Below are 22,630 nucleotides of genomic sequence, written 5' to 3' on the forward strand. Positions count from 1 at the left end.
ACAACTCTTTAAAAAAAACAGTGTCATTAAAACTGGGGGGTGGTGATATCTACCTGTGTCTACCTGTAAGCCCAGCACACTAGGAGGTGGAATCAGGAGGATTAGGAAGTAAAGGCCATTGTGAACTAACTACCTGGACTGCATGAGACCTTGTCTCAAAAAAAAAAAAAAAAAGTAACACATCGTTAGAGTCAAGGGTACAGAGCTCAAGGCTTGATGTGAGCAATACACACATGCTTGCATGCACGCCATACATGCAAAAAAATTTCCATGACTGATACAGGCTTTCATAAAGATGAAGTTATTGATTTGAAGTATACCTCTAAGAAATTTACTAGTCCAACATTTCATGGGCTGGGAGCCTGGGGCTTGCTGACTTGCCCCGCCCCCATCTTTGAGAAGACTGAGTTTAATTAGAAAGTGGCTGCTCCGAGGAAACCACCTTGCTCATGTCCCCTCTCTTCTCACGCGTGCGCTTGGGCTTGGTCCCTTGAGGGAACAAGTGGCTGTGGCTGTGAAGTGGCTGCAGGCAGAGATAACTCAGTTGCTCTGGGGTCAGGCCCAGCTGTTGTAGTCCAGGACTGCACCCAGCCTACTCCTGGGCTGGTCTTTAAGGAAGAGCCAGGGCCTGAAAGACCTGCTGTTTGGAGGAAAACAATGAGTCAGCCCTGGAAGGAGAGGGGGTGTGAGTCAGCCAGGGAAGGGAAGGGGGCGTGGTCCTGGGACCCGGCAATCCAACCTCCAGCTTTTCCCAAGCGGACTCTTCCCATCTCCCAATTTGTCCTGCCCTTCCCTCCCTCCCCCCCCCCCCCAGCCCTTTCCTTTTTCTGTTATTTGGCTGTGATAGGAAAAGCATTGAAAAATAGAAAGTGCCCTAGACAGGAAAACACTCTTGAGAGCTGAAACCTGAAACCCAGTGGCCTGCGCCAACTCCCCAGTTGGAGGTGGATGGCTAGCCAGGATTCGTTCTGGGCCCCAGTTCCAGGCTCTGCTTAGGGTGGTGCCCCAAGCCCCTTTAGTAGAGGTGAGGTCTTGAGGGGGGCAGTGGGTGACCACTGTAGATCACATGGATGGGGGAGAGAGGCAGATAGTTTCCTTTTTATATTTATTCATGTATTTATTTCTTATTACTTCTTTGTTTGCTTGTTGCTGGTGGTAGAACCTAGGATCTCATGCATGCGAGGCCCTACCTCTGAAATACACCCCTACTGCAGACTTCTTAAAACATTCCCATTGTCGCAGGGAGGTGGTGGCACATGCCTTTAATCCCAGCACCCAGGAGGCAGGGGCAGGCAAACTCTGTGAGTTTGAGGCCAGCCTGGTCTTCAGAGTGAGTTCCAGGACAGGCTCCAAAGCTACATAGAAAAACTCTGTCTCGAAAAAACAAAACAAAACAAAACAAAACAAGAACAACAACAAAACATTCCCATTGTCAAGGCCCCATGCATTTTCATGCAGTTCCAGGATCTCCATCAGAGCCACAAGACTTAGCACACGATTTACTAATGAGTCGATGTGGATACTGCTGGTCAATCCTATTAGACCCTAGCGGGTGTCACAGACACCCCAGTCCTCTACTTCTTTCCAGTGATCCAAAAAGAATCTGCTTTTGGTGACAAGGGCAGAGAGAATTGGCTAGAAGTTACAGACCAAATTCATTCATCAAAAGCTTACTGGGGTAGTCTGAGCCAGACTCCAGAGATGGGGCGGTTGGGGAGGCTCAGGTTCCAGAGAGCCAGCTGTGTGAACAGATAACTACTCTACAATAGAGCATGGACGAGCCTTATCTACCCTGTGTGCAGTGCCACACAGGGGCCTGAGGGGTCGGGAGGTTTTCTAGAGGTCTTAGCCAGGCCTGGGCTACCTGGGAGGCTGAGGCAGGAGGATTCGAGGCCAGCCTGTCTCAAAAGAAATAAAGTCAGGCTCAGTGGGTAGTGAACACCTTTAATCCCAGGAAGAGGCAGATGGATCTCTGTGAGTCGGAGGCCAGCTTGGGCTATTGTAAGTCTAAGGCTAGGGCTGTATAGGAGGTAATTAGCTTCCGGGATGGTTTGCTGTGTATATGCACGGTTCTAGAGTCACAATACTCAGGAAGAGGAAACGAGAAAGGCGTAAGTACCTACCGTGACTATTGGAACCGGGCCTTTGGGGATGCAGCAATGTGCTGGGTAAACTCTCCCAACACTTCTGCCCTCCAGCCACTGTGCTCATTCCAGATGCAGGACGGGTTGAGATCCAAGAAAGGAACAGTTACACTCTTCATCCCTTGGGCCAAGGAGCCAGAATTTTACCCGCTGAGCAATGGGAAGCCAGCAAAAACTTCGGAGGGAGGGCGGGGCAGTCTGGCCTATGCTTTGGTTCAGAGGAAGATGACCCTTAAATATTGAATGAGAATGATAGCAATGTACAGGAGCTCAGAAGATCCAGCCTCAGTTCTGCTCTGGCCTGGTCTCCAGAAAGCAGCCCCCACTTCGCCCACCCCCACCATCTGCTACCAGTCAAGCTCAGACAACATTCACTCAGCTGACGTCTGTCCAGCCACACTAAGTGCAGGACTGGGATAAGAACAAGCCAGTCCCTGCCTGGGAGTCTGGAGGGAAGAGCAATTGTCCAGCAATAGCAACATCATCACATCGGCTGCTCTCCCTGGTCCAGCTTCTTCCTCCCTCCGTGTTCCCCTCTAGATTGCTCCCTCCATGCCGCCAGGGCTCTCAGACCCTGGGAGACACCTGACAGTTCTCAGAAGAGCAGGTGCAGGCCCGAGTGCATAAGGCAGGATTCACCTAGTGTTTTCTGAGATTAATTAACGTCAGTGGAGAATAACCGTTCTCCCAGCTCGACTGAGAACCCAGACCACAGACAAATTCTTTAATTGAATTAAAGGCTTCGGCATGTGCAAATGGCCTGGAAGCACAGGCTGACCCAGTGAACCTGTAGGGTGGAAACGCTGCCACTGTGGGTTTGGCAGTGGTGACACTGCTGGCCTTTAAGGCCTCAGCCCTGTGTCCTAAGGGGCGGAGATTATTTTGGCTACCCGTTGTCTTAGACAATCAATTATCATAAGCTATCTGGAACTAAAAGACCCAAGTAGGAGAGATCTGGGTAAGATGGGATACTTTACATTACCAGGATCCCCCCCCCCCCACACACACACCGCCAAGGCTATTCTAGACTTTGTTGATGAGATCACCAAGGCAACATATAGGAAGACCAGGACAGGTAGACTGGGAGGTGATTCCCCTCTCCTGACTTCATTAAGTGTTGAAGTCAGGAGAGTTCAGGCGTGAGAAATGAGGTGGGGCCTGGGTGCCCTGAGTGATAACTGGGGATTATTTGCAAAGCGGTTGGTTTCAGATCTTGGACTTGCATATTTCCGTTTCCTCCTGGCCCCTGGACTTACAAAATTGCCTTTTGTGTGTTTGTGTCCTCTCTTAGATATAAACTAAGACTCAGTATGCAGGGGACACTGAAGCCCTGGGGTTGACGGTGGGTGCTGGATTAGCAACCTCTGTCCCAGCGTGAGGTAGCACAGGCCGTAGGCAGCAGGAGTCCTTCCTTTTATTTCTGGCAAAGCCTGCGGGAGGGGAGTTCCCCTTCTCTGTTTGTTTTGATTCTGTTGTTTTCTTAAAGACAGGAAGGAAAGCTCTCATCACTTTTTCGGTTCTGTGAACAATAAAGGCAGGCAGGAGGATGTTCCCCCGCCAAGCCCACACCTTCTCTTCTCCCCTCCCCACCGCGAGGCCCCCCACTACCAGGATCAGGCCCCACTGATTAGAGAGGCTGGCTTCACCTCTGAATTGCGTCGACTTCTCTTGAGTAAAAATGGGAGCCTTCAGATTCCCTTTAGAAGGTTGTCAAGGCTATAAATATATAAATAAATGAAAAATCCAAAGTTGGAAAGACAAAGGTCTGCTGTGAACACGCAGAACGGGGTCCAGAAGGGTCCCTCCTTTGCCTCCTTCCCTTAGGAGTGTAAACGTTTGGCCCAGGGCACAGTCAGGGAAGCAAAATGGGGCTCCTCTTATCTTTTCATACAAAGCTGGTTCCTTCCACAGCAGACTTGCAAATATTGGCCTGACCCTGTTTGACTTCTAAGCAGCTTGAGAAACAAGGAATGGCTGGCAGGTGAATCAAGGGGCTGCTCGGTTCCTGGAATTGTCCTTGCTCTGTTGGCAGACCAGCTGAGTTTCTCCCAGAACATTTCCTGGCTTCCTAGTCTCCGGCGCTCCAAGCCTTGACCCACTCCCACCAGACAGAGACTTTCTCCTCCTCCACCCCACTTCTCTCTTGTATCCTCTTTTCTCTTCTACCTTTTTGAGACAGGGTCTTGCTATGTGTGCCTGACTGGCCTTGAACCTTATATGTAGACTAGCCTGGTCTTGAACATAAGCTAATTCTCTTGCCTCGGCTTCTGCCAGGACCCTCCCCTTCTCCCCACTTCTGCTTCTCACTACCTAGCCTTGGCTATCCAGCCTGGGTTTAAGCTCCTGTGACTCCTCCTACCAGGTACCACCACAACGGGGGAGCGGGGCTACTTCCTGATACTAAGGGACTGCCCTGGCCTATCAGACAAGGAGCCCCAGGGGCTCTGGTTGTTCCGACTGGACCCATTTTACTCTGAAACTTGGCCCAAATGTTACCTCAGTATCTTTGTCTGCAAAGTCGTCCCTAAACTCGTGAAATAAAAATCCTCTTTTACAGTGAGCATGGTTTACAGTCCTGGTCCCTCGGGTAACCACTAGACTTGGAATCCTGACAGAGAGCAATGTGCATATGACTAAGTAACCCATGTAGAGTATGGTTGGTTTATTTTTGAGACAGTGTTTTCTATCGAGCCGAGGCTAGCCTCAAACTTGCTATGTCGTTGAGGCTGGCTTTGAACTTTTTGTCCTTCTGTTTCTACCTTCAGAGTGCTGGGATTTTAGGCATGTACCACCAAGCCTGGTTTATGTGATACTGAGGGTCAAACCCAGGGCTAGGCATCCTACTAACTGAGCTACATTCCCAGCCCTAGAGTGCATATTCTATTCAGTAACTTCTATGTCCATTGAATGTGTCCTGTGTGGGAAACATTAGTTTATAGAAGATGTGGATCCTTAAGAGACTGAAGGCTCCCAGGGACCCTGGAGCCTGGGGTATCAAAGATAGTTCTGGGATGGCATGAGCTTTTATCAGCCTTCCTGGAACACGCCAGAAGCCAGTAGCCCAGATACGAACACTCTACGAGGCCTGACAGGAGTGAACAGTGTGGTGGCTTTTCTCTGGCACTGTGCAGCTTCCTCAGCCACCCGCCCAGGCATGAGAGCTTGTTCTGCCACCAACCAGCTTTACAGTGAGCATGTCCCGCCTCACTTTTCTGGGTCCCAGTATTTTTTTTTTAATTTTTATTTTATTTATTTTATTTTATTTGTGGAAATGAGATAAGGAATTCATGAGACAGTCGGTACTTAACAAGTATGACATTTCAAAAGAAACCAAAGGGCTGAAGATATAATTCTTCAGCCTTCGGGTGGAGCCTTGTGTTTGATTCCCAGCACCAAATAAAAGCAGGCGTGGTGGTCCAGGCCTATGATCCCAGTACTTGGGAGACAGAGGCTGTACTAGTGAGTTCTGGGACAGGAGTGGTGGCTCAGTGGTTAAGAGCACTTGCTGCCCTTCCAGAGGACCAGGGTTTGGTTTCCCAGCACACACTTGGTGGCTATCAACCATCCATACTTTAGCTCAGCAGATCCACCTACTTCTTCTGACCTCCAAGGGCACTAGGGGCACATGCCTTGCACACACACACACACACACACACACACACACATATGTTCATGTAGGCAAAACACTCTATACATAAGAGAAGTAAACAGCTAAAACTAAAAAAATAAAAAAAAAGTGAATGCCTGCACAACCTGGAATATGTGAGATCCTGTCTCCAAGTAAGCAAACAAACCAACCCGTGGTGGCCCCAGCTTCACATCTTGCTACTTGTTGCCCTCCGGAATGTGCTCCTGTGTCCTCTCTACCCTTCTGGGACCCCAACATAGCTGCCCCCGCCTGTCCTTGCACACAACTTGGCCCAGCAAGTGTGCCTCTCCACATTGTCTCCTGGCCCTCCTCTCCTTCTGGTTTCCTGACCAGGTCCAGCCCCCATTCCTAGCCCAGACTCCTCCACCCTGCCAGGACCACAGCACCAGTTCCCAACCACATGAAGGAAGGCGTGCGGAAAAGCCATAAACCCAGGGGTTGAGTGGGATGTTTGTCAAAGGAGGACAGATCTGTAGCCAGGGACACAGAGGGAGCGTGCTGGGGCTTGGAGGAAAAGGCATTTCTGGGGAGAAGGAATGAATCTGGAGGAGCTGGCTCAGTCTGGGAGGGAAGGAGGCCCATTAACACTTCTGCCCCAGCCGCGCTTCCTCTGCACCTCAGCCAGGCGCACACAGGCACGTCTGTCTGCCTCTCACTGCCACACTGTGTTAGCAGCAGCCCTAGGTGGGAGGGTGTTGTCTGGGCACAAATGCCCTTTATGGATGGGCAGTACGGGAGAAGACAGCGCCTCCCGAGGTAAGACCACTCCCAGAATTCATAATTCAGACTTCACCCTGGAGTTACCACCTTCCGGGCAATGTTGGCACCCAGGGATACTTGAACCTAGGGAGTGGCTGGCTTTGTTCCAAGGACCCCGGGTACCAGGGGTACCTTCTTCTTCCCAGAAGAAAGCAGACATATTTGGAAGGCTAGAGAGCCCTGGGAGGGCTCCCTCCAGAGTTCATGATGGAGGTGACTCAACTTGTTGCCAGTCCCTGGGACTGAGGCAAAAGATGGCCCTCTGAGGGGGCACTGACAGATGGAGAGGCCAGCATTGAAGAGGGAAAGAAGATAGACCCAATTTCTACCCCACACCCCTTCTACTGCCACCAGAATGGAGCTCCCAGAAACAAGGTGATACTGTATTCTGGTCCCTTGTTACCCTGGGCCTTTATCCTTAGAGGGCCTCTTGTGTTCTTCCTCAGGTCAAGGGGTGAAAGACCTCACACATCCCACAGACCGACACTCCAGTCCCCCACTGAACTCCCTTAAGCCCCTCTCTGGCTCCCCCAGACCTGCTATGGCTTTTTAGAATTTCCATTTCATCTGTAGACGGGTTCAAGCTTGGGTTGGCTGCCTGTCAGTACCTCCTGGAGATAACCCAAGGACTTCAAGGGGGGTGTTGTAAGGACCTCAGGATATGAGATGAGCTTCCCTATCCACTGCAGTTCCCTGGGAAAGTGACATAGCTTCCAACCATAGCTAACGGATATTCTGGCCCTGCTGAGGGAAATGGATTGGAGGGCGTAATGGTGGGCTCATTCCAAGAACAGCCCGCTCACATCCTGTGTTATCCAAGGCCAAGGCAGGCTGTGCAGCTACAGACCCCCATCCCTGCTTCTCCAACCCCTTCCCTTCCCAGGGACACTCCACCATACACGGTAACCTCCTCCATACCACATGCAACTGCTCAGATGTTCTTGACGACACACCTGGGGCCCATATACACACACCACTCACACAGCCCTCTTCAGCAGCAGAGCGCTTGATAAATGCACACCAGTGTCAGTCCCAAAAATGCCCCCAGAAGCTCCACCTCAACCATAACCTCCCAGACAGACATGGCTCAGGTCCCTACTGATCTTAGCAAGCTCACAGGTCAGCTGCCTGCTGTGTGCCAGACTGCCTACCCACATATGCAGTCCCCACATCCAGGGCCCTTGCCGAGCTCCTCAGTATCCCCAGCCTGGATTGGGGTGTTTATGCTGCTGGCCTCTTATACATAAGTTTATGGATTTTAAAAGATGGGGTGTGGGGTTGAGAGAATGGAAATGTAGGGGTATCTGCAAGCAAAGCAGAGAGGAAGAGCAGGAAGGAAGAGCAGCATGACTCACTTCCAGCTTTACAGTTCGGTTCCAGGGGGGAGGAAGGGCCTCTTTGTCAACATCGTCAGGGCCTGGGAGTGGTGGTGGGGAAACTATCCCTTGGCATGTTGGTTGGAGGAGCGAGGGCCTTCTTGAGAGACAGTGTTTGTGTGCACTTGGGGGGCGGGAGTGCTGTGAAGTCAGAATTCTGAGTCCCCAGTGTTTGTCTTACATCCTAGCCTGCAAAACTACCTGGGTGCTCTAACTGTCCCGCCCATGGCCGACCAGACATGGCCCCTGGCACTTCTGTTTATCCTTATCACGGTTCCACAGCCTCCCGCAGCTCAGCCACTGTTCCTTTCTACAGCATCATCATCACTGCTGCTCACCTGCTTCTACAGCATCATCACTGATGCTCACCTGCTTCTACAGCATCGTCTCTGCTGCTCACCTGCTTCTACAGCATCGTCTCTGCCGCTCACCTGCTTCTGCAGCATCATCACTGCCGCTCACCTGCTTCTACAGCATCATCACTGCCGCTCACCTGCTTCTACAGCATCGTCTCTGCTGCTCACCTGCTTCTACAGCATCGTCAGCCTTTCAGGCCTTTGCTCTAGTGTGCGGTACCCCACCCCCAACTCTACAGCGTGCAGGCTCCCGTTCCTTCCTGCCTCCACTTACTCCTTATTCTCCAAACCCACTGCTTTCTCTTGTTTTCTGACCAGTGAGCCAGTTAACCTGTGATCTCCTAAAGGGTTTTGTTTGCTTTTTGCTTTTGTTGCTGCTTCTCTTCTTGTGCAGAAAGTCCTGAGAGACAGGCAGCAGGCAAGTGAGATTAGGAAGGCCAGACAAGCTCTTCTTGTACTCTACTGTCTGGGAGCAGATCTCCTGAGCACGTCCGTTCTGCAGATCACAGAGGCTAAGACAGTAAAGGTTGCTCACCAGGCCACACCCCACCCCAGGGCCAGGGGAAGCCCAGCCACTGGCTTAGCCGCTAGGGCAGGGCTCTGTCTACACAGTACCTTGGGGTCAAGCCTGTACTAGCTTTCCTCACAAGCTCATTCCTGCCTATAGAAGCCTTGTGACTTTCGGGCTCTCATTAACCCCTTTAAACCCGAGGGAAACTGAGGCATGGAGAGCAAATGGGTAAGCAGGAGACTCCAGTCTATGTCCCTTCTCATTGGCGCTCAGGCCCTGCTCCTTGACAGTATCTGCCCTCTCAGTTTGCCTGAATCTTCCTGGTCCCTCTCCAACTTCCTGTCTGAACCTCTGCCTGTTTCTTTCTCCATCACCCCCTAACTCTTTGCTTAATGGCATCCAAGGTCCTTTCCTTCCTCACCCTGAGCAGGGAGCCAAATGAAGAATGCCCTGGCTAAGGCCATTCCAGTATGCTGGAATTCCCAGGGAGCTGGGCTAAGCCCACATTTATGGAATGGCGAGCCTTCTGTTTTCTTTGTCTTTGTGTTTGTCTCTGTATGCTGTCCGTGTGCGCGCATGATGCCTTGTTTGGAGGCCAGAAGACAAGTGTAGAGTTCATTCTCTCTACCTTTCCTTAGGGTCCCAGTGTGAAACTCAGGTAGCCAGACCGACCTGAGCTTGATTGGCAGAGCAGACAATGACCTTGAATTTTAACCTCCCTAGTGCTGGGATCACAGGTGAGCACCATCCTTCATGGCTTACTGGGTGCTGAGACTGAACTCAAGGCTTTGTTTAGTTACATAAGCTCTCTCTCAACCCAGCTACATTCCCGGCCCCGGGGAAGGCTTTTTTTAGACTTGGAATCCTAGACTAGACAGAGCTCTGTCCTTGGTGACAACAGGGGCTGCTCTCTCAAGTGCCACTCCTCGTCTGTCTGTGCCTCTCTCTGCTCTGCTCCACTCCTCACCCACCCCACTGACTCCCTTCAGAGCCTGCAAAATCCCCATTACAGATGAAGATGGGAAAAGCGTAAAATACCTAAGGAATACACACCACGTACTCTCCCTGTGACAAACTCAACGTGTGTGATCCCAGCGCAGAGAGCATGGACTTATCTAGCAATAAGTCCCATTCCAACCCGAAGTCAGTGATTCCTGATTCTGACCCCCCCCCCCATTTCACTCATCGTGGTAAGGCCTGTAATGTCTCAGTGTCGGGTGCAAAATCTGGCTGTGGTCTTTGTGCCAGGGTCAAGACTGGAGTCCTCCACACGTTCAGGTTTTCTGGAAAAGGACTGGCCCAGACTCTGATGTGGGACACATTTCTAGATATAGGAGATGGGTGTCCTTGGAAGGGTGGAGTCAACTCTTTGTGCCACAAAGAGGGCCCAGTGGGAATCGCTAGCTGGAGACGGAGGTCTTCATGCTGACAGCTGCATTTGACTGGAGTCTTGAGGTAAGCATGGTCACGTGGTTTGAGCCAGAGAACTTGAGTTGAATGGATACTTGCAGGAAGTAGCAGCCGTAAGAGCGAAGGCATGGGTTTTCCTTTCACCTCGCTGTCATGGCAGTCATGAGCAGAGATGCCACTGTGTTTGTTCACCAGCCTTTGTCTCCTAATGAGGACGGTAGAGTTCAGAATCTTCCAGGGATTTGCAATGCTCTGTTGTTTGTTTATTCTGGGATTTTGTTTCTTTGTTTTGAGACAGGGTTTCTCTATGTAGCTCTGGCCGTCCTGGAACTCACTCTGTAGACAAGGCTGGCCTCGAACTCAGAGATCTGCCTTCCTCTTCCTCCCAAGTACTGGGATTAAACATGTGTGCCACCATTGCCTGGCGACTTACTCTGCTTTGTCTTGTCTTGCTGTGTATCCCCTGCTAGCCTGGAACTTGCTGTGCAACATAGACTGGGCCCATACAGATTTTCCTGTCTCTGCCTCCTAAATGCAAGGATTACAGGTATGCACCACGGCATCAGTTTCTTTGCTATTTTAAGCCTCTAGAATACTTGGGATTTTTTTATTATAAATGTTTTGCAGAGCTGGGGATGGAACCCAGGGCCTTAAGTATGCTAAGCAAGCGCCCTACCATTGAGCTGCATCCCACCCCTGAGACATTCGTACTGTGCTGTAAACTTCCTCTTCCTGTCTGCCACCCGTCCCTCATGGGGTGATGGGAGTTTGAGAACTTTTGCACGTGGCACGTGACAGGGCTAGCTGAGTGGCTTTGATGTGCTGCTGCCTTCCTTCCCCACTCTGTCTTCCGATGCTATGTCATTTGTTAGGTCTCTTTAAGCCAAGTCACAACATTTTACCCAGACCGGCCTAGTGTGTGGAATGGAGGCACACAGGTGATGGGGGTGACAGATACCTGTGCAAGCCCCTGTCACATGGTGTGCTAAGTGCTTATTGCCTGCGGGAATCCAGGCCTCAGCAAACCCAGAGGAGGAAGCAGTGAGGGTATTGTGATCAGAATGAATATGAAGGGTTGGGCTGAGCCTTCAAGCAGAGCAAAGACCATGGTGCCTCTTAATAGGTAGGAAGGCCACCGCTTACTCCGTGTCTGCTGTGTGCTGGATGCTAAGGCAGGCACTTCTCCCTTCTTATAGGAGGTTGGGTAGCTGTAGGCTGAGGACTATTGTCACTTTCATTTATGGATGAGATACCCAGGCCACGGAGGTGGCAGAACCCACCCAGGGTTGGGCAGTTGATAAACACAGTGTGGGTACTTAGATCCAGAGGGGAAATGACCCCAACTGAACCTCTGTACCAGGTGCCTCTCCCCACAGGGTCTGCTTTACAAAGCTTGGGAAAGACTAAGATTGCAAACCCCACTCTTCTCTGTGGTTAGAGAGAAGTTTCTGAAACTCAGCTCTGGTTGAGCTGTGCTCATGAACCCTCTGTGACTCCCAGCGACCATCTAGACAAGGCCTGGCACTATCGGGTGGGCAACTTTAGCCTCTGCTGAAAGTGTCTGACTACACCAGTCCCTGGGGCTGAACCTGTGCCAAGCATTCCCTGCCATTTTGTGCCTGTTGTGATTGCTTCAGTTCTTTCTCCTGTGGACATGGTGTTTCCTAACATGTTACCTGCTGCTCTTCCCTTCCAAGCTTAGCCCAGAGGCCCCCGTTGGGTCTGAGACTTGGGAAGAGTGTTGAGTTGGTTTGGGTGTTGACATTGGCTGATATGAGACATGCAGACTTTTGATCACAGGACATGGGCTTTATGAGTACAAGTAAACATGGTAAAGTACATGCTAAGAGTTGTTTTTCAGGGGCTGAAGAGATGGCTCAGTGGTTAAGAGCACTGACTGCACTTGCAGAGGACCTGGGTTCAAGTCCCAGCACCCACATGGCAGCTCACCACTGTCTATAACTCTAAAATTTGATATCCTCATGCAGACATACATGCAGGTAAAACACCAATGCACATAAAATAAATAATTTAAAAAAAAGAGTTGTTTTTCAATGAAGTCTGGAGACCATGCTGTTGTTGGGGTTGACTCTTTCGAAGCTGTGTGGATGGGGGCAAGTCAGTTGACCTCTCTGATCCCAGGCTTTTCTGTCTGTGAAATGGGCAGTTATGTTGGTGCCTGCCACACAGGTTAGCAAGGACTCTAGGAGACAAATGGTGTGAAGAAAACCACCCTTGCCAGCTCTGCCCGAGCTCTAGGGTGGGGAGGGCCCTGCTGAGAGAGTCTGGGCTTCTGGAGGGTCCTGATGGAAGAAGCAGGTGGTGGACAGATGTAGACAGGCTGTTTGGCTCCGTGGGCTGTGCAGAGAAAATCCCAGGGTTTGATAAAAGGCATGGGTCTCCTCTATGGTCAAGTAAATATAAGAAAAGGTTGTCTCCAGGGAACTGCTCCCCACTTGAGGGCCAAAGTCCTTAGGGAACAGTCTGGAGGCTCCTTTTATGTGACTGTAAAGTAATCCAGGGCCTGGCAGGGTCGAGGTTGGGTGGTTGTGACGCGCAGGGCAGCATTCGTGTGGTCAATGATTACCTTTTATGCTTGGCCATAAAGGCAACCGCCTGGCCTACAGACAGTGTCATTCTATACAATGGATGTCTCAGGAGGGTGTCGTGGGCATGGTCACACATACATTCGTGCACAAACACACATGAGCACACGCGCACGCACACTTACATTGCTATCAAGTAGGAGCCTGCCTTCACTGAGGTCTTTAGGATAGCCTTGTAAGGCACCCCTACCTCCCCAGGTGGTCTTTGTACCAGATGCCCAGGGGTATGGTTGAGACCCAGTGAGTGTGAAACATACAAGAGTTCTGTCCTGGGTCAGGATCCTGTCCTAGGTAGATCACTTGGCTCAGGAGCCAAGTTTCAGAGGAATAAGGGTCTCACCACAGTTCAAAGTTCAAGTAACCTGTGGGTGGTACAGCTGAGATCTGGTGTGCAGGGACTTGTCATAGGTTTGAGGCTGGAGACCACGGCTGAGCACAGGTATTCTCTGTGCTACAAACTCAGGGACTACTCCCCCAAGAGACCAAACAGGAATCTGAGAGGACAGTACTTCATTCAGGACAATCTCCTTCCTACCTCACCTCTGGTCAGGCATAGAATCCTGTCCCAGGAAAGTAGTGGCCATCGGGGGGTCAGAACTAGAACAGAGATGGTCAGATTAATGTTTTCCCTCTCCGTTGATAAGACCCAGAACCTTTGTCCCAGGGAGAGAGGCTGTGGAGCAAACACGGAGGGGTAGTTTGTAAGTCTCTGGTAGGTCCCTGGCTGAGGGCACAGTTGTGGGGTGCTGAGAGTGGCCATCAGGAGCCTGGGTCCCAGCCAGCTCAACCTAGGTCCTGCAGTTCTCCAGTGGCCAGATAAGAAAAAGTGGTGTGGCTGGGCAGTGGTGGCACACGTTTTAATCCCAGCACTGGGGAGGAAGATAGAGGCAGGTAGATCTCTGTGAGTTCGAGGCCAGCCTGGTCTACAGAGTGAATTCCTGAACTGGCTCCATACCTAGCTACTAAGAAACCCTATTCTGAAAACAAAACAAAACAAAACAAAACAAAACAAAAACAACACCAGCCAGAGAGAGAGAGAAAGAGAGAGAGAGAGAGAGAGAGAGAGAGGTGTTGTCCTCCTCTCAGGGAGTGATCACAGAGGCCTCTGGGAGGGAGCTGCATCTGGGGAGAGAGAGATTCATTCACCGCAGTCATAAATGCTCTGGTCTGTAGAACCAGAGTTGTTTTGAGGCCTGGCCAGGGCCTCCAATCAACCTTTGGTTCTGATAAAGATAAGAGACTCAAGGTGATAACACACAAACCAGAATCTGTCACCAGGAGCTAATTAGGGCACTGGGTGCCGAACCTGGCCACACCCGCTACACCTGACCGGATTTTTCATGGGAAGGGGGGAGGACTGGGCTCCCTGCCCGTGCCTCGGCCTTCCTGTATTTTTGTCACCTCTCTCTTTCCACCCCTTATTGCTAGCCACTCCCCTCCCCACTGCTGACATATCAGCAAGAAATAAAACATATTCCAGCCTGTGACTTCTGATTCCATTGACACAACATGGAGCCCTGTCCTAGCTGTCTCTGCGAGACCGTGAGCCGGAGACATCTCCCCGAACCTCAGTCCCTCACTCTGGACATTGGTGTGGCGATGAGACAGATACTCAGTCATCCTCTGCTGGGTTCTGATGGGGTCTAAAGTCCACACTACAGGCTGTGACGCACAGAACCTATGACTAGGGCCACCAGGAACATAGGGGGAGTGTGTGACACTCGACAGACTCCCCAACCCATCTCTCCTGGGAAGACAGGAGTCAGGAGGAGGCTCTGTTGTCCCCAGAGCTTCCAGAAGGCTCCCTCATCTGTTGCCGGCTCTCGGCCACTATTTTTAACTCCATGGTCATTAAATCATGCGCTGCTGGAGAGGGATCCCAATTGGCTCTTCTCCTATTCCTCCTCGGTGTGCCTCCCCCGTCCCTCACACACACAAACGTGCCCAAAGCCTACAGGTGATCAGGTACTGGGCCAGGCTGAACCTACTTTGAGCTGGGGAGGTGATTGGAAGGGGTTACTGCTGATTCCCGCTCCTCCCAGACTGAGTCCAGAGTGGGTTCCCCTTCGTGGTTGGCAGGGTTCAACCCCAGAGCAAGGCAAGAGCAAAGACGTGTGGCCTGCTTGTGCGTGGATGAAGAGACAGACCTCGGCTGGGGATGTGTATGTGGGAGAGGGTAGTAAAGGAAGAAGGCTCTTCCATCCCGCGGCCCCCCTCCCTTCTCCGAACAGCCAAGTTACTTGTGGACTCAGCTTGCTAGCTCAGAGCTGGGTCCAGGGTGGTTGATGATTCAGACCAGCTCTCACAAGTTTGTGCCCTAGAAAGAAAGGCAAAAGTCAGTCTCTGAGGATGGAGTATCCAGACATACCTTAGCGGACAGTGGCCGGAAGAGAAAAGGTTATGCCTGCCTAGAATGTGTGTGTGCTGGGGGCGGGTGTTAGAAGGGGAGTCCTTGGGAAGGAATGCCCAAAGTGACCCTGGGAAAGTAGCAGATGGCAGAACAGCGTCCCTCAGTTTCGGTTTCCATCTGAACAGCGGGTGTCATTGGTGCGCTTTCTTCATGAATCAGTGCGTATAAAGTACAGCCCACGGGGCCTGGCTGGTGACCCGTGATGGGTGCCAATGTGTGGATAGCTGATGTTATGTTATGGTGTGGGTGGGAGTGGGCGTGTATTGTCTAGGGCAGAGTCAACAGCACGGGGGTAAAAACGAGGAAACTCAAAGGCAGACGAGTCTGCCACCCTGGAAACAGTGAAGGGAATAGACTGCTCAAGGTGTGTGGAGAGCCACCGCAGCAGTGAACACTGACCCAGCATGCATCGTGGTGGTGGTGCAGAGTCGGGCGTCTCAGGCCGGCGAGACTCTGAGACTGACTGCCAGGTCCTGTCCAGCTACAGAGCTGAGAGAAGGTCAAAGACTGTGAGAGCCTTGGATAGCCTTATTGTTATTGTTATTATATTTGTGTGTTCACACACGTTGTTTGTGTGAATGCACATGTGCCACATCATGCACATGAAAGTCAGTGACAACTTTTGGGGGTCACTTGTGTTCTTCTCCCGTGTGGGTCTTAGAGACCACATGCAGGCTCTCAGGCTTGGTGGCAAACACTCTTACCCGTGACGCCATCTTGCTAACCTAGATGCTCTTTCTACAGGACTTGGATGAGAGGGAACCTTGAGGGGTGAAGAGGAGTCTGGGAGTGTGTGTTGAGGAGTAGATGGGAGATCACTGTTCTGGGGAGGGGTCCACAGCTCTATCTCTCAGCCGTTGATCCTCGAGCATCGAACAGCATAGTTGAGTGGGTGACCCAGAAGGCTGAATTCCACACACCCTGTTCTCACCCAGCCCCGTTCTTCCTCACTGCCCCAGCCCCATGTAAGGACGTTTCATGCCGTCAGAACACAGCTGGGTGTGAACTTGTGAGAGTATGTGTGGGCGCACCTGTCCCGGTGTGGGTGTGGAGGTCAGAGGGCAGCTTGAGGGAGTCAGTTCTCTCCCTCCAACTTGTGGGTCCGAGGGATCCAGCCCAGGGCCTCAGGTTCTGCACCAAGCTTCCCTTACCTATTAAACCCTCTCACCAGCCCGTACATACATGGTGTTTCTAGTTCAGATTGTTAAGGCCAGGTCAGTCCCCTGTCCTTAGACCCTACGCTGCTCCCTCCTCCCAGAGCTCACCAGAACTTGGACAGAGCAGTAGTCTGCTTAATTCTGAGTTAAGCAGAGCGAGGAGGAGGGGCTGGCAGGCCCGGCCAAGGCCAAGAAGGGGCCCTGAAGTTTTCTTGCTGAGTCTTGGAATCACGAGCCCCAAAGAGACAGCATCCTTTGGCCGACATCACAGGCAGGTCTGCGGCTTGCCAGTCAGCTAGTCCTACCAACGCAGAAGCCCCAGGATCAGTGCGGCCTGCCTCACAAAATAAGGCAGAGGTCTGTCTTAGTCATGGTTACTATTGGCGTGAGGAAACACCATGACCAAAAGCAGCTTAGGGAGGGAAGGGTTTGTTTGGCTGACACTTCCCTATCACTGTTCATCACTGAAGGAAGTCAGGACAGGAACTCACACAGGGCAGGATCCTGGAGGCAGGAGCTGATGCAGAGGCCATGAGGGTGCTGCTTACTGGCTGACTCTGCCTGCTTTCTTATAGAACCCGGGACCATCGGCCCAGGGATGGCACCACCCACAATGGGCCATCCCCCATCAGTCATTAATTAAGAAAATGCTTACAGGTTTGTCTACAGCTAGATCCTATGGAGACATTTTCTCAACTGAGGGTTTCTCCTTTCATTGACTCCAGCCTGTGTCAAGTTGACATAAACTAGCCAGGACAAGGGCCGTAGAAGGAAACATTGTTGACTTCTGACCTCTACATGAGTACACATAGGTGAACATACTCACACATACACCCTACCCTACACACACATACCATATACACATACATATAAACATATCACACACACACATACTCTCCACTCTAACATACATATATCACAATACATACTACACAAAACACAACATATGCATATATACATATCACACACATATATACTACACACCACACATTTACACCACACACATATATACCTACCCTATATACATGTAACATACACGTAAACTACACATCACATCACACACAATATACACATACGCCATACCCCACATACATCACACACAGACCCCACACTCACTGTATACACATATATGATGCACATATACCATATACCATACATTTCACACAATACACTACAAATACATATGTAACAACACACATATGCACACCACACACACTACACACATACACATACCACACAAACTGGGACACGACAGGTAGATGAACATGCCTGCAATCCCTGCACTCAGGAGACTAAGGCAGGTCACAGAATAAGTGTCAGGTCAGACTAGGCTACATGGTGAGGCCTTGTCTCAGAGGAACAGGGAGAGGAGCAGGAGACAGGAAGAGGAGGGGAAAGGAGGAAAAAGAGAGATACATAGTATGGGAGCTGAGAGTGAGATTGTGGCCTGGAGCAGGCAGCCTTGGTCTGAGGCCTGACTACTCCCTGAGGGACTTAACTCATCTGTCTTTGGGTCTCAGTTTCCAAAACTATAAAATGGGCACAGGAACACTGTTTTCCTCATAGGCTAATTACAATAATCAAAGGGAAAAAAATTTCTTTAGGAAATGGCTTTTTTTTTATTAAATATTTATTTATTTATTATGTATACAATATTCTGTCTGTGTGTATGTCTGCAGGCCAGAAGAGGGCACCAGACCCCATTACAGATGGTTGTGAGCCACCATGTGGTTGCTGGGAATTGAACTCAGGACCTTTGGAAGAACAGGCAATGCTCTTAACCTCTGAGCCATCTCTCCAGCCCCCGGCTTTTTTTTTTTTTTTAAACACTGAGTAAATACATGTGTGTTGGTCCTTGTTGAACAAATCTAACTACCTGTCCTGCTATGCCCAGGCTGGTACTTAGCTCTGGCAGCGGGTGTGGTAGGGTAACCGCTGCCGGTATATCTGAAGTCCCCTGCTGAGTTGGCAGAAGGCCTGCCCTGGCACTTCTTAGCCCCAAAGTCTAGAAAAGTAATTGTGTTTCCCCGAGGTGCGGTGTGTGAGGAGCAGGAGCCCGGGAGCCCCCAGTATCGGCTGAAGTCCCCACTCACACTCCACACCCTCCATTGCTGTCAAGTGTCAGCCGGGCCTCAGTGCTAGAGCAAGCACGGGGTTGTGGGGACTCCCTGCCCTGACTAGAACCCGAGTCTCTGGTGGTGTAATTAAAAAAAAAAAAAAAAAAAAAAAAAAAAAAAAAAGAGCAGCACACGAGGGAGAAAGATTCTAGCTCTGAGATACAGAGCTCAGGTGGAGAGGGTAGACCAGCCTCTGGGGACAGTACTGGCCAGAGAGAAGAGAGAGCGAGAGAGAGAGATGAAGACAGAGGGAGAAAAAGAGAGAGATGGGAAGTGGGCAGGGCCCTTTTAAAAGGGAACATAGTGAGTGTGCACAGGAGGGGCTCTTAGTGGCCACAGCTGAGGATGTACTCCGTCAGGACCCCAAGGGCAGGCCACTACAGATGCCTGAATTCTAACATCTGGTCCATGCCGACTTCTCAGGCTGGTTCTTACCTGACTATGGCTCTAACGTTTTCACCTAGTCAACAAACATTTCCGTTGTGTGTCATACAGATAAACCTGAGGTACATTTTACCTCTTCCTGTCTTGGCCAGAGTTCCCTTGCTTTGACAAATGCATGAAAAAACAAAACGAAAAACAGCATCAGGGAGGAAGGATTTACTTGAGCTCATGGTCTCAGAGATTTCAGTCTGTCATGGTGGGGAGAACTTGGCAGAACAGACATGGTCACCTCATGCTGGTCAGGAGCCAAGTGGGGAGGGCGGAAGAGATGGCTCAGCGAGTTAATGCATTTGCCATGCAATCCTGACTCTGAGCTTTGATCCTCAGAACCCACAGAAAGTTGGGCATAGCCGCCCAGGGGTCTGGAATCCCAGTAGGCCTCTGTGGAGATGGGAGAGTCACTGTAAGTCCCCGTACTGGCTAGCCTTACTTACATGAGGTGGGGGGGGCAGTGAGGACAGACATCTGGGGCTGTCCTCTGACTTCTACACGCATGCTATGGCATTCTTGTGCCTGTCCTCACACATACACACAAGTGCACATATACCTACGTATATCGTACACAAACACCAAACACGCTGTGCCGGTTAGCTTTGACACAAGCTGGAGTCATCACAGAAGAGGGAACCTCAGTTGAGGAAATCACTCCATCAGATTGGCCTGTATTCAAGTCTGTGGAGAATTTCCTTAATTAATGATTGATACAGGAGGGCCCACCCTGCTTGGGCTGTGCTCCCCCTATATAGATGGTCCCGGGTTCAACAAATCTATTAGGGTTACTACCTCATACATTTACCCCCCCCCCCCCGCAACACAATTATCAACAAATCTAGGAATGGCAATTCCACTATGAACCGGGGCTGTAATTCTAGGTTTTCGCCATAAACTAAAAGCGAGCTGAGGGAGCCCTGAAGAGTAAGCCAGTAGGCAGCATCCATCCATGGTCTCTGCTTTAGCTCCTGCCTCCGGGTTCCTGTCCAGCTTGAGTTCCCGCCTCAGCTTCCCTTAACGATGTGCTGTGAGTGGGATGTTTAAGCTGTGTTAGTGAGGCGAGTGGCTGCCTGCTGGCTCCTCCCCTCATCACTCCTCTTCAGGTCACCTTCTCAAGTGATTGGGGCCTGACCTGTTGATGGTCTCCCTTGTCATGGCACACCCTTCTCACTCCTGATGCCCAGTCCTCCCCTCTGCCCCTTAGTGGATGTCATGATGTCCCATCACAGATATGGCCCCCTTGCCAACCGTGAAATTAAAAACAACAGAAAAATGAAACGAAACAGAAAACCTTGGTTCACCAACATGTTCAGCTGTGCCTCCATGTCTCTGTTCCCTTTGCATCAGGTTCTGTGGCCTTTTGTGTTTGCAATTCCTCTCTTCCAAGGTGTCTCCTGGCCACCCCTGCCCATGGGCCATGAGCTCAGGCGTCCCTAGGGTCCCACTGTTGCAGTCACGGGCAGGCTAGAGACAAGCTTGTCGGGTGACTTGTGACCTTGTACTCCCAGCACAGTGCTTCTGGCTCAGGGAGTTTTCCTGTCAAAAATGGGGGTGCCAGGGATGGAGAGATGGCTCAGCGGTTAAGGCCACTGACTGATCTTCCAGAGGATCCAGGTTTAATTACCACATGGCAGCTTAGAACTGTCTGTAACTCCAATTCCAGAGGATCTGACACCCTCACACAGACAGACATACATACAGGCAAAATATCAATACATTAAAAAAAATTTTAAAAAATAAAAATGGGGGTCCCCTCTTACCTCCCACAAGGCTCAGAGATGCTGCTTCCCACAACCTGCTTCCTGGGTATTCCCCCCTCCCTGAGCTGTTTGCTCCCTGGGTTTGAGGAGCAGCCCAGAATTGCCCTAGGTAGGGCTTCATAGAGTTCTGAGCACTGCATGTAGATGAAGAACACAGATCGTGTGCCAGGGTTGTGGCGTTGAGATTCTAATTCACTTTTTATTTTCTTGAGCTGTACTTTGTGCTTTCTACATGACCCCAAGTGTTGATGCCTCACTGCATCACAGGGCAGCCCTGGATGTGCAATACAGTAGGAGCAGGGACCCAGGAGCAATCTTCGTTGTGCATATGCATGATTGCCTGTGTGTGGGTATGTGCACATGAATGCCAATGCCCATTGAGGCCAGAAGGTGGCGTCAGATCCCCTGGAGCTCAAGTTACAGGAAGTTGTGAGCCACCTAGTGTGGGTGCTAAGAACCAAATTCCTCTGTAGGAGCAGCCAGTAGCCTTTCTCTTTGCCTGCCTGCCTTCCTTCCTTCCTTCCTTCCTTCCTTTCTTCCTTCCTTCCTTCCTTCCTTCCTTCCTTCCTTCCTTCCTCTCTCCCTCCCTCCCTCCCTCCTTCCTTTCTTTTCTCTCTTTTCTTTCTTGAGACAGGGTCTCATGTGACCTAGGCCTGACTTAGAAGTCAGTGTAGCTGACCTTGCCTTGTGCTCCCTCCGTCTTCTTCACCTCTCAAGTTCTGGGGTTACAATAGTTGCCGACCTGTTCCCGTGTCTCAGGAGCCACTCCATGGGGAATGAGGACACATTGGGATCCAGGCAATTGCCATGCATGCAAATGTCAGACATGGACAAACTTTCTGTTTTTTAATTTTTATTTTATTTTGAACACACTTTTGGAGAGCCAACACTTTACAAATGCAGCATTTTCATGCACATATGAGATAATTTTTGAAAATTTTATTTCTTTGCTGTGTGTTTGTGTCCTGGTGCCACCGTGGCATACGGGGAGCAGAGGACAGTTTTCGGGAGTTGGTTCTCCTGGGTCAGGTTTCAGAGCAAGTGCCTTTGCCAGCCTCCATGACATGGTTTTTAAATATACCTACATACTGTTGTTGATTAAGTGTATTTTGATTTTTGAGATGGAGTTTCACGTGTTCCAAGCAGGCCTCAACTTCTCCATGTAGCCAAGGATAATGCTGAATTTCTGTTCCTCCTGCTCCTACCTTCCAAGTTCTGGGATGACAGACATGAGCCGCCGCACCCGGCTTTATGTAGTGCAGGGGATTGAACCCAGGACTCTGTGCCTGTTAGGCAAGAGCTCTCCCAACTGAGCTACAGCCACAGCTCCTGCTGGCTAAACGGAAACGTCTTTACCAGCAGAGAGTCTCGCACTCATTACTTGCATGGCTTGAGAAAGCAGTCTTGATAGGAACACTCACTTCCTGAGCATTCCACAGGCCAGGACTTCTGTAGACAAGGAAGTCACAGTGGCAAAGGAAGCCATTAGGCTTGACCTTGGGAGGCTGGTGTCCCAGACCAGAGGCCTTAGGAGACTTTGGGGCTGTTTATGGGAGTTTGGATAAGGGGGGCCTAACCATCAACAGGGCCAAGTCAGCGTCCACTGGACCCGTACCGGCTTTTTGTGCTGGGGAGGTAGCGTGGCAGACACACCTGACCGACTCCCGGGCTGTGGGGCTCTATTTTTAGAAGGGTCAGCCTCCACACCTGCTCAGGTGCCCAGCTGCTGTAGAGGGAACCTGTCTCGGCCAACACAGCTGTCTCTGCCATGCAGGCAGGTTCACCCTTCAGACAGGAGCCTCCGGGCCCAGTTCATCAGGGTGGGCTAGAACAGGACTTTGTTAATCTACAGCTCTGACAGGGAAACTCTAGCTCCTCTCCCTTATTGCTCACATCTGCAGGTCTATCTCCTATCTCCCAGACTTGGGTGTCTCAGCCTG

The 22,630-nt window shown here is 50.8% G+C and overlaps 1 long non-coding RNA gene across 1 annotated transcript; it reads right to left on the bottom strand.

The window, feature by feature from the left end:
- Positions 1-285: 285 nt before the first annotated feature.
- LOC146894311 (uncharacterized) lies at positions 286-2,372 on the bottom strand. The gene is made up of 2 exons (XR_015002371.2): positions 2,124-2,372; positions 286-640 (listed from the first exon to the last, which is right to left on the bottom strand). It is a non-coding gene; the product is annotated as an uncharacterized LOC146894311 (long non-coding RNA).
- Positions 2,373-22,630: the final 20,258 nt, after the last annotated feature.

Source organism: Myodes glareolus, chromosome 6 (assembly GCF_982192425.1).
Source record: "Myodes glareolus chromosome 6, mMyoGla1.1, whole genome shotgun sequence".
Taxonomy (NCBI): Eukaryota; Metazoa; Chordata; class Mammalia; order Rodentia; family Cricetidae; genus Myodes; species Myodes glareolus.